The sequence below is a fragment of the Tamandua tetradactyla genome, chromosome 3 (genome assembly GCF_023851605.1).
Source record: "Tamandua tetradactyla isolate mTamTet1 chromosome 3, mTamTet1.pri, whole genome shotgun sequence".
In the NCBI taxonomy this organism is placed as follows: Eukaryota; Metazoa; Chordata; class Mammalia; order Pilosa; family Myrmecophagidae; genus Tamandua; species Tamandua tetradactyla.
In genome coordinates, this window is record NC_135329.1 from 178,246,179 (window position 1) to 178,258,868 (window position 12,690).

Genomic DNA, 12,690 nt, shown 5'->3' on the forward strand with positions numbered 1-12,690 from the left:
GGCCAAGATGGCGGCTTAGTGAGGTGTGGGATTTAGTTCGTCCTCAGAACAGCTACTAAATAATCAGGAACAGTACAGAATAACTCCTGGGGCCACGTCAGTGACCAGACACACAGCGTACCCCAGTCTGGACCAGCTGGACAGGCTGCAAGGCCCCCCAGAACCGTGAGTGCCCCAAGCTGTGGGGGATGATGCCCCTCCCCCACAGGCTGCTTCCCAGAGGGGAAAGGAAAGAGACTTTACCAGCAGCAGGGGCTGAGCACAACCGAACGCCAATTATGGAATTAATTCACAAATTCTGACTACTAAAAGTAGGCCCCCAGCTCAGCTGAACCTGGTCAAAGTAGAGGTTGCTGATTTTTGCCCTGGCGCTGAGGGGCAGGGCTGACTGAAAAAGAAAAAAAAGGAAACAGAGGTTTTTTTGGATCAGGTAGCACATAATACTTGAAAGGGTATGGGCCCTGAAGGAAAGGAGGGGCCACGTAGGATCCGAAGGTACATAAACCAATATACCAATTTATGCTCTTGATTGGCAAACCTGAGGAACGGGTTCCTGCTCTGAGAAGGATTTTTCTCTTTCTTTTTTTTTTTTTGTGTGGCTGTATTTCTACAAAGGCTGGACTGCCTTTGGATACAGCAGCAAGGCTTCTCAGGCTGCAACTGTCTCAGGCATAGGCAGAAACAAGCTTGTTGGAGAGCTTGTGTGGAGCCTGTGCCTTCCCCAGGAGAGGGGTGGGGCCCAGCTCAGGTGGAATCCCTCCCTCAAGGAATTCAGACCCCAGGGTTTGGAAATTTGAAGTGATTAAAGCCAGCCTACAACCTCACCTCTGTCTCCACCACGCCCCCAGCAGGGAGAGTCTGCTGAAGTTAAAGGTACCGCATCACCTTATGCTGGTGGGACCCACAGGCAGACAAGTGCCACATACTGGGCAGGATAAGAAAAACAGAGTCCAGAGACTTAACAGTAAAGTCTTTCAACCTGCTGGGTCACACCCTCAGGGAAATCTGATGAAGGTGACTCTTTCCTCCTAACAGGAGGCCACTTTAGTCATGGAAAATCTGGCTGGGATCTATAACACCTAAGTAGACCCTCCTAAGCAGGGGGGCAGGGGCACCATATAGGCAGGGTAAGAAACAAGAAAACAAGAACTGAAAAAATCTCTGTTAAACAAAACTAAGCTAGTGGTCCAGAATAAGCTGAACTGAATGTCAAAGAACAGATAGACAACAAAGTTATCCAGCAAGAAAATCCTAGGTAAAAGAAGTGAAAAAATCTCCAGAATATAAACTAATTAAGGTAATTAAATGCCTAGATGCCAGCAAAAAAATAACGAATCACACTAGGAAAACTGAAGTTATGGCCCAGTCAAAGGAACAAACCAACAATTCAAATGAGATACAGGAGTTGAAGCAGTTAATTCAGAATGTTTGAACAGACATGGAAAACCTCATCAAAAACCAAATCAATGAATTGAGGGAGGATATAAAGAAGACAAGAAATGAACAAAAAGAAGAAATCGAAAAACTGAAAAAAACAAATCACAGAACTTATGGGAATGAAAGGCACAGTAGAAAAGATGAAAAAAACAATGGAAACATACAATGTCATATTTCAAGAGGCAAAAGATAGGATTAGTGAACTGGAGGATGGAACATCTGAAATCTGACAAGAAAAAGAAAATATAGGGAAAAGAATGGAATAATATGAGCAGGGACTCAAGGAATTAAATGACAACATGAAGCACATGCATATATGTGTTCTGGGTGTCCCAGAAGGAGAAGAGAAGGGAAAAGGAGAAAAACTAATGGAGGAAATTATCACTGAAAATTTCCCAACTCTTATGAAAGACTTAAAATAACAGATCCAAGAAGTGCAGCGTACCCCAAAGAGAGTAGATCCAAATAGACATACTCTAAGACACTTACTAATCAGAATGCAGATGTCAAAAAGAAAGAGAATTTGAAAGCAGCAAGAGAAAAGCTTCATCACATACAAGGGAAGCTCAATAAGACTATGAGTAGATTTCTCAGCAGAAACCATGGAGGCAAGAAGACAGTGGGATGATATATTTAAGTTACTAAAAGAGAAGAACTGCCAACCCAAAATTCTATATCCAGTAAGATTGTCCATCAAAAATGAGGGAAAAAAGAGAACACCAAAAAAAAAAAAAATGAGGAAGAAATTAAAACATTTTCAGACAAAAAATCACTGAGATAATTCGTGACCAAGAGACCAGCTCTGCAAGAAATACTAAAGGAGCACTGGAGGCAGATACAAAAAGACAGGAGAGAGAGAGGTGTGGTGAAGAGTGTAGAAATGAAGACTATCAGTACAGATAAAAAGAATAAAAATTAGATATGATATATAAAATCCAAAAGGCAAAATGGTAGAAGAAAGTACTACCTGTACAGTAATAACACTAAATGTTAATGCATTAAACTCCCCAATCAAAAGACATAGACTGGCAGAATGGATTAAAAAACAGGACCTATCCATATGCTGTCTACAGGAAAAGCATCTTAGACCCAAGGATAAGCATAGATTGAAAGTGAAAGGTTGGGAAAAGATATTTCATGCAAATAACAATCAGAAAAGAGTAGGAATAGCTATACTAATATCCAACAAATTAGACTTCAAATGTAAAACAGTTCAAAGAGACAAAGATAAAACCATGTTTCCCTTCTCAAAACTGTTCAGTTCAGGTTCCAGAGGACCCTAGTAAGGCAGACAGTCCATCCAGTGAAAGAGTTGTTAGGGTGTAGACACGTTAAAGTTTTCCACAATGCAGCTGCCTTGGGTGGTAGGTGACATAGAAGGTCCATCTAATTCTGTGAGTCTGGGCCCATTGTCAATTTGTGCAATAAAATGGGGTCCTTAGAGGAGATATCATCTGGTTACCAAAAGGGATGGCAAAGTCACTTTTCCAAGGTGTCCTTTGTATGTACTGCATCAGCAGGACAAAATAGAAAGGCATGGCCATGGCTTAAATAGATGTCCCCTGCAACAAAGGCATAGGACATACCATGGAGTGGCAGGTGAGGCCTGGTGTAGCCCACTTACCATGAAGTGGCCCAGTACAGCCCCTCTGGGAATAGCTTCCAAATACCCCTTTCAGGCTCTGGCTTGTAATTGACACCTCTCACATTGGTAAATGGCAGATTGGGCCTCTTTTAATGAAATAAATGCTCAGTGTTCCTAAGCCATAACTTCATGGTGTCAGAATCTCCATGTCCAGTTTGGTGGTGAATCCATCCAGCAGCAAAAGCAGCCATGGAAATTTCAACTACCTCCCAGATGTCACTAAAGGTAAGCTCATTGTCCTCATCCTCCAGTTTGGGTTCATCCTCTCCCTCTCTCCCAGTTGTATTTCTAGCCTTATCAGGCGCAAAAAACAGCTTGATCCCTTATCAGCTTGGCCATTCCAATGTTTATTGTGATACAGGTTCTTGCCATCAACATGGGGAATAGAGATAGTGCCTTTCCATGCTGCCAATAGTTTCCAAAAGTTGCTTCCCCACACTGGGGAATCCCTCCCTCCAGACAACCCTCTGGAATAACGGTGTCTAGGCATGTGTATCCAAAAGTGCCATACAGATTTGTTCACTGCCCTCAAATCATTCATGCACTGAAGCATAAGACTTTTGGTCTCCCTGGTGAGGGTGTGGATGGGGCAGATCCCTTGTCCTCATCCCTAGGCTATTTCTAATTTAATCATGACTGAGTTGACGCCCCTTCCAGGGGCTGAATTCCTCAACCAGGGGCAAAAGGAAAGGCAGGAGATCTGTAAACTCTGCTTCCCCACCACCTGGACCTAGGGATTATGGGAATGAGGTAGGGTAGGGGCAAATTGCCCCCATTGAGCCCACAGCCCTCCTTCTAGTTTATATTTTTTCCAAAGTTCACCACCTGTCTGCGTTGTCTTTGGGAACCTCTTGCCCTAATAACCACAAGCTCAATGAGTGGGGCCTCCATGATGAATAGGCACCACCTTGTGATCCTGTGGGTCTGAGAGCCTGCCACATTACTGAGCACATTACTATGCATTATTTATAATGTGCTATATTATTTTGCAGTGCTTATACTCTGCAAAGACAACTTTAATTCTTTTATTTCTCACAATTGCCTCATATACCATCAGCATAACCTACTGTACTAAAGTTACTTTTATTTTTAAAATATATTAAAACAATAGGAAATAAAAATTTTGAACAATGTAAACAGAGTTGGACAAGATTCTGAAATACTTTCATATATCTGTAACAGTACAGAATATAGTGGAAAAGGCATGAACCTGGAACAAGAAATCTGGCTTCAAGTTATGTTTCTACCATCAACCAGTTCTATAACTTCAATTAAGACACTTAACATATCTGATTTGAGCCCAGTAACTTTATCTGTAAAATAGCAGTGTTAATACTGGTTAGGTATAAAATGAAATAATGTCAATGGGTCAAAGGTGAGAAATATACCACTGCAATACACAGTTTTAATTTCACTTTAATGAAAGCGAGACTATTGGTATATCAGCGGTTGTTGGGACACAAATCATTGCTTTGTATGTTTAAATATTGGATGCCAAATATGGAATTCTTTCATTGAAAAAAACTTAATATTCAAGTGCATATACATAAAGCAACACAGATTTTAGAATAAAGGGGCATCTCTTATTCAAAGAGCCCAGTATTTAAACCAACTTTGATAAAAGGAAAAATCAAAAGAAAAATCTCTGTAGTTTCCTGCAATGGGTAATCTTTTAAAGAAAGGAAAAATACCTTTGAAGTGAATAGATGATACCTAAATCTAATTTCTTTTACTATAGCTTATATAACTGATATATGGTATTGATCATAGCATTAGATAATTCTTCTATGTTCATCACTGTATTTATTGATTATATTAGTTTCCTGTTGTTGCTGTAACAAATCACCATAAATGTAGTGGTTTAAGACAACACAAATGTTCTCTCTCAAAGTTCTGTATGTTAGAATTTCAAAGTCAGTTTTGATGGACTAAGATCAAGGTGTAGTAGGGCCAGTTCCTTCTGGAGGCTCTATGGGGAGAATCCATCTCCTTGACTTTTTCAGCAATTAGAAATTTTCAATATTACTTGGCTTATGACCACTTCCTCCATCTTCCTCCATCATCATTCCAGTCTGCTTCTATCATCCCAGTACCTTCTCCTCTGCCTCTGCCTCATCTGCATCCCTCTTATAAGGACTACTTTTTATTACATTGGGCCCATATGGATAATCCAGTTTATCTCCGGATCTTTAACTTAATCATACCTGCAAAATCCATTTTGCCTTGTAAGGTAACATCACAGGTTCCAGGAATTAGGACATGGTCTTTGAGGAGCCATTATTCAGTCTACCACAGTGATGAACATGAAAATGCAATAGTACATACCAGGTATGTATTCCTGTCTCTTTTGAAACCTAAGCAAAATTATTCCCAAACTGATTGGTATAACTAGCTTCACTTCCCATCAGTGTTCACAAATCTTATGTAGTAAGATTATCTGCAAGTTAGAAATGGGGATATGTGACATTTATAAAACATTTTTGCTTTTAGATAGTAAGCCAGTAAATTAGCCAGCATGAAAAAGTGTTTCTTAAAAGGAAATCTGTAGGTACTCAGGTGGATCAGTGGTAGAATGCTCATCTTCCATGCAGAAGATCTGGATTCGATTCCAAGACCATGCACACACACACACCCACACACACACACACACACACACCCAGCCTCCCAAAAAAGAAAGAAAGAAATCTGGATCCGTCAACATACATAGAGCAGAATTTATTTTAGGTCTTTTAAAAGATTGGGAATATTTCACTTTTGGGGCTTACATTAAATTAGTGAACAACTAAAAGAAGTTCTTACCACTTAATTGCCATAGTTGATTCTAATGCTCAAATTTTTTTTTAAAAGATTATACATTTTAGGGTAAGGATAACACATTCAATATTTGTACTGAATTTAATTTTGTTTCATCCTAATGTTCTCCCAGAACCTCAGTGAAGGTTTGTTGTTTTTTTTTAAAGAGATGGTAATTAATATTTTAAAACTTGAACTTATGTGTGAGATAAAGCAAAAAATGTTTACTTGGTACAAAAATCTGTATTTTGACTAGTGCACTTCCTAATATAACTTATGTGGACAGCTTAAATGAACACCATAGTACATGGAACCTTGCGTAGGGCATGAGATTTTGTAGGTTTGTTCAGAGTGATGTCCCAATAAGTCCCAGAGTAATTTGAACATTGAATAAAAAAAGTACTCGCAAAGTCCCCTTGGGGGAATGGTGAGAAAGGGGGAAAATTCAACTTCCCCAAGTGGAGAATTCTTGATATTCTCATAAGCAGTGGGGACAACCAAATCAGTAGCTGAGCCCCCAATCTTGGGGTTTGTTCATATGAAACTCAACCCCGCAAAGTATAGGCTAAGCCTACTTAAAATTACGCCTAAGAGTCACCCCCAAGAGAACCTCTTTTGTTGCTCAGATGTGGGTTCTCTCTCTCTCAGCCAACACTACAAGCAAACTCACTGCCCTGCCCCTCTCTATGTGGGATATGACTCCCAGAGGTGTGGACCTTCCTGGTGACAGAAGTTCTAGAATGAGCTTGGACTCAGCATCAAGGGATTGAGAAAACCTCGACCAAAAGGGGGAAGAGTGAAATGAGACAAAATAAAGTGTCAATGGCTGAGAAATTCCAAACAAAATTGAGAGGTTATCCTGGAGGTTATTCTTATGCATTATATAGATAACACCTTTTTAGTTAAGGTGTAATGGAGAGGTTGGAGGGAACTGCCTGAAAATGTAGAGCTGTGTTCCAGTAAACCTGTTTCTTGAAGATGATTGTATAATGATATAACTTTCACAATGTGACAGTATGACTGTGAAAACCTTGTGTCTGATGCTCCTTTTATCTACCTTATCAACAGATGAGTAAAACATATCGATTAAAAATAAATAAATAATAGGGGGAACAAATGTTAAAATAAATTGAGTAGCTTGGAATGCTAGTGATCAATGAAAGGGAGGGGTAAGGGGTATGGTATGTATGAATTTATTTCTATTTTCTTTTTATTTCTTTTTCTGAATTGATGCAAATGCTCTAAGAAATTATCATGATGAATATGCAACTTGTGATGATACTGTGAGTTATTGATTATATATCAAGAATGGAATGATCATATGGTAAAAAAAAATGGCATAAATGTACAAGGGCAAAGAAAATGAAAGAGAAGAATAAGCAACACACTTTTGGAAGCTGGAAAGTTAATGGATGAATGGTAAAAGAGACCAAAAGTTGATGAAACTGAACTTATAGGGAGCCTAGGATAATAAAAATGACATAAATCCAAATCTATGCCCTCCAAAAAAATCATACAGATAACAATAAAAACAAATGCAGACTCTTCCACCATGGAACAATTGGAGAAAAAGCAAAAAGAACCAGTACAGCAGTTCCAGGGTTCAGGTGACTAGAGAATGACTTCTGCATTACATAGGGAAACCTGGATGGAAAAATAGAGAAACTACAACTAGGAAGTTAGGGTGAGTGTGCTTAATCCTGACCACTCCTGAGGCCCACAGCTGCACACTGGCCAGATCAGGCAGCTGAGGAGCAGCACACCTCTACTCCAGCTGCCAGCTGTGAAAGTCAACCTCAGTACCACAGTCTAGAGTTCCCGTGCAGGAACCCCAAAGCCAGCAGAATTATTTTATCCACATGCAGAGACCCTACTGTGGTACCTACTGTTTACCCCCATCCCTGAAGCTGTCTGTTGCAGGTGAATGGTTTGAGGGGAGAGTGGGAAGCCCTCCCCTTGCGAGGAGAGGGGGAAGCAGAACAGTGCTGATCTAACCATTAGCCAGTGAGAGAGACACTCTGGGTCCTGCTTCTTCAATCCTTCCCCATGGAGGCTCAGAACACTACTGCATACAGCAGTGGAGAGGCAAGGGTAAGGAAGGGAGCTGCATTACACCAGGCACCCTTTCCCCATTCCCTCCCACACCTCCCAGCCCCAGGCCAGGGGTGCACCCGCAGACAAAAGCAGTACTCCTGCACTGGCTGCTGCTGGAGAAATTGAACCACTCAGACACAGAGCACAGAGTCTTTCCACTCAGGAGTCTGACAATCACCGAACCCATTGTAACCACGGCAGGATCTCCCCTGAGTTACACAGTGCCCACTCCTGACCGCTGCAGCAGCAGCTTCCAGCACACTTGGAGTCCTGCTGCCTTAATTGGATTGCTGCTTGGTTTGGTCTCAGCCCAGTTGGCTGCCACAGTTGAGGAGAGGTTATGGGGAAGAGGTGACCCAAGTGCCATCAGTTGGGAAGACTGGGAAAGTACAGTCTGGCCTGTTGCTCTTCTTCTCATCCTCTAACAGATTTCTGAAAAGGTTTGCAACCCCTGCATTAGGCCCCAGCCTTGGTTTGGCTCAGAATTACTGACAAACCAAGTGCCACAGGAGATCTTCAACACAAAACCAAGCAACTACAAAATCCTAGATGAGTAAGGGAAATCAATGTTCAAAATAACCTTATCAAATTACCAAATGCCAAGAAATCAGCAAGAAATCACAAAGCACATGATGAAACAAGATTTAAATGTCTATCTTTTGATTTTCTCTTCTATCCTGAAAAATAATTTTATTTATTAAAGAAATTTTCTAATAAGAAAAAAACAAACAAAAAAGAAACAAGAAGATATAGCCAAGCCAAGTGATTAAACTACAAAGCCAGAGGAGACACAGAATTTGGAGTACTTAATCAAAGATATGCAAACAAATCTCTGAAATAATTTCAATGAGTTGTCTAAAGAGATAAAGGATATCAAGAAGATAGTAGAAGAGGAGAAAAAAATTAAAGAATAAATAGAAAATTTGAAGATCTTACAGATTTGAAAGATACTGAAGATCAAATTAAAAATATTTTAGAGAAGGAGGAAGGTCAAGATGGTGGCACATGGAGGGTGGGATTTAATTCGCTCTCTAAGACAGCTAGTAAGTAGTCAGAAACTGTCTGGAACAACTGTTTGGAGGACTTCCAAGACCAGACACACATTGTACACCAACCAGAAATTATTTGAAGTGCCAAGAATGATAAATCACAGCACAGAACTATAAATGAATTCTTCCACATTGTGGAGGCTAGTGTCGCTCCCCACTGATATGACAGACTGACTTAGAGTCTCTCCACAATGGGAAACAGAAGCCCTCAGTATTAGGAGCAAGGGAAGAGGAGCTCAACCATGCTCCAATTGCAGATTTGATTAACAAATTTTAACTCTGAATATCACTTCCAGGCACAGATAAATCTACCACACAAACAAGAAATAACCCCCCATCAGCCCTGCTCTCAGCAGGGAGTAGGCAGGGCTGATGAAAAAAAAATTAAAAATAGAAAACAAAGGCTTCTGTAGTTGGCTGAGCTCAAAACAGTGAAAAAGGGCTGTGCCCCAAGAAAAAGGGCACATAGAAGAGGGTACCAAATTCAGCTCTTGAAGGGGCAAACTCAGGGCGCTGGGGACCAGGTATAAAACAGGATTTTTTTTTCTTTTATTTTTTTTAAGCAGTCTATTAAAGAAAGCAGCAGACATTCTCTGTTTTCAGCTCTGCCCCAGGAAACCATGGGAATAGGGCTGATTTTCTTGTGTTGAACCATCCTTGTATTTGTGGTATAAATCCCACTTGGTCGTGATGTATAATTCTTTTAATGTGCTATTGGATTTGATTTGCTAGTATTTTGCTGAGAGTTTTTGCACCTGTGTTCAATAGGGAGATTGGTCTGTGGTTTTCATTTCTTATAGCATCTTTACCTGGTTTTGGTATCAAAATGATGTTAGCTTCACAAAATGAGTTAGGTAGTGTTCCTTTTTCCTCAAATTTTTGGAAAAATTGAGCAGGATTGGTGTTAGTTCTTTTTAGAATGTTTCATAAAATTCCCCTGTGAAGTCATCCTGCCCTGGGTTTTTCTTTGTAGGAAGATTTTTGATGACTGAGTGAAAAATTCCTTTTTATACATTTAATAGAGTGATGTAACAATTCTATTTTATATTTACAATATGTGAGCAATTTAATCCTTTAAAGTCAAGATAAAAATCTTAGACGTCAATGCAAAAATGCATGAAGATGTATATGGTTTTTCAAAATCCTTGTAGGGAATATTTGGGTGAAAATTTGAAGGACACTGAATAAGACCCACACAAAGAGCAGCGAGTTGTAGCGTTTTAAATGTTATGCAGAGACTCAACCTCTGAAACACTCTGCTCTGATCTAATGTGTGGAATCTTTTCCTCTCCCTCCCTCTTTTTTATTTTTTTGACAGTGAAAGATTTTGTTTTTTAACATTCCTATATTTCTAAAAAAACAAAAAAACAAACAAAAAAGCATGCACATTGATGGCATTATTATAAACAAAATCTAGATAATATCTAAGCTGTAAATAATTAATAATAATACAAGCACAAGCTTAAGTGATATTGTGTAGAAATGATTTACAGGTTGGTAGAGGGCTCTTAATTTTAGCAAATAATAACTCAAGACAAAATCAATGCATGTTGTGGTAGTTAAATTCAGGTGTCAACTTGGCTAGGTGTAGGTGCCTAATTCTATTGCTGTGGACACGAGCCAATGGCATGTGAACCTCATCTGTTCCTGATTACATCTGCAGTCAGCTAGGAGGCATGTCTGCTATAATAAATGATGTTTGATTTAATTGGCTGGTGCTTAAATGAGAGCCCTCAAGGTAGTACAGCCAAAGCAGCTCAGCATACCTCATCTCAACACTGAGAGCTCAGTCCAGACCTTTGGAGATGCAGAAAGGAATCACTCTGGGGAAGTTTTTGGAACCTAGAGGCCTGGAGAGAAGGCCAGCAGAGATCGCCCTGTGCCTTCCCACGTAAGAAAGAACCTCAGTTAAAAGTTAGCTGCCTTTCCTCTGAAGAACTACAGGTCAACTAACTAAATCCTCTTTATTGAAGGCCAATCTGTCTCTGGTGTGTTGCATTCTCCAGCAGCTAGCAAACTAGAACACATGTTAATTTCAAAATAAGTTACAAAACTAGTTAAAAGTGGGTTTTAACTTTAGAACTTTTAAAAATTATATTTAACGAGAGGTAGGATTTATCTTAATTTTGCTTTGCATGTAAGAGTAAATTACAGTTTCACATGGTAGAACTTTTCACAAGTTTTACTTATGTTCCCATTCATAATTAAATCAACTGTAACCTGTGGGTATGTGGGTACATGAATGTGTGTATACAAATAAGTATATTTGCAAACTAATTCACACACACATAGGTCTTCAAAGGTGCTGTTTGAAATGGCTAACTCTCTGGTTTTGGAACTCTTCTCTCTTTTTTCACAGACCCGAAAATATCAGGCTCTATGTCTACTTTGGGAGGAGGGGAGTTCAGATATCCTGGAGGAATGGTGTCTAGCATAATGTAGCTACGTTATGCATTTAAAAAATCTTATATTTACTGTTTAAAAAGTGGTTTGTTACATCGATGGGAAATTAACTTTTGAAAGACGGGAGTTTTAAAAATACACCCATATGCAGAGAGCATAAATGTAAAAAAGTAAGTGTACAACTTCCTCCAAATAATAAGATCAGCTCAATGTTTTCTCATTCACAATAGATGCCAAAAGTCTTGGCATTTTCAATGAGTGATGTTTCATGCTTAGGTAATAGTCATTTATCATTGCATTGCAATCTGGAACGATCTCTCTTGACTTTCTTGATATTTTATATTGTTAAAGTTATAAAATCTAAAAATAGGTGGACTTTTACTAAATGGAGCACAGGTAACTAGCGAGCCTTGGTTTATATTATTCATGTCAAAAATTTTGAACCGTGAAATATTAGAAAAGGGATTCTAGGATAATTATGCTCAGAACAAGTAATGCTAAATGCAGAAGTAGGTGCCAGTTTTACCAGGAGCTGTTACATGCTTTTTTTTTTTTTTTTGCATGGGCAGGCATCGGGAAACGAACCCCGGTCTACGGCATGGCAGGTGAGAACTCTTCCATGGAGCCACAGTTGTCCGCCCTGTTAAGTGCTTTTTATAAGTTAACTAATTTATCCTACAGGTAATTGTGAGCGGTATTCTTTTCACTGTTTCACATAAAAGGAACTCAAAGCTTAGAAAGTTCCCGCTATTTAACGCAAGTCAAAGCTAGCAGAGCAAGGAATTTTTTTTTTTATCCATTAGGAATGTTTTCCGCCTTTGCTTTAGGCAACCACACTTACTAGCGCTTCAAACTTGAATATTTGAGGAACAAGGATCATCTAACGGTGCTTAGATACCGAACACTGTTCAGTGGTTCTACCTCAAATTTTGAGTGTGCAACAGAATCCCCTGGAGGGCTTGTTTAAAACACAGGTTGCTGGACTTCATCACAAGAGTGTATGATTCAGCGGTTATAGATTGAGGTAGAGAATTTGCATTTCTAACAAATCCCTCAGTGATGCGGGGGCTTCTGGTCTACCGGGGTCACACTCTGAGAACTACTGGTTTTGATGCTGTAACCTTAAGTCCCACTGGAAAAAGTGCTGATCGCAGGAGAGCAGTAAATTCTCCAGTTATCAGAAGTCTAAGGCTCCCGCTCCTCGGCGCTCCATTGCTCTCCCCCTGGGCGGCGACTGCAGGCCTTGGTCACGCCCCCAGCAGCCAATTG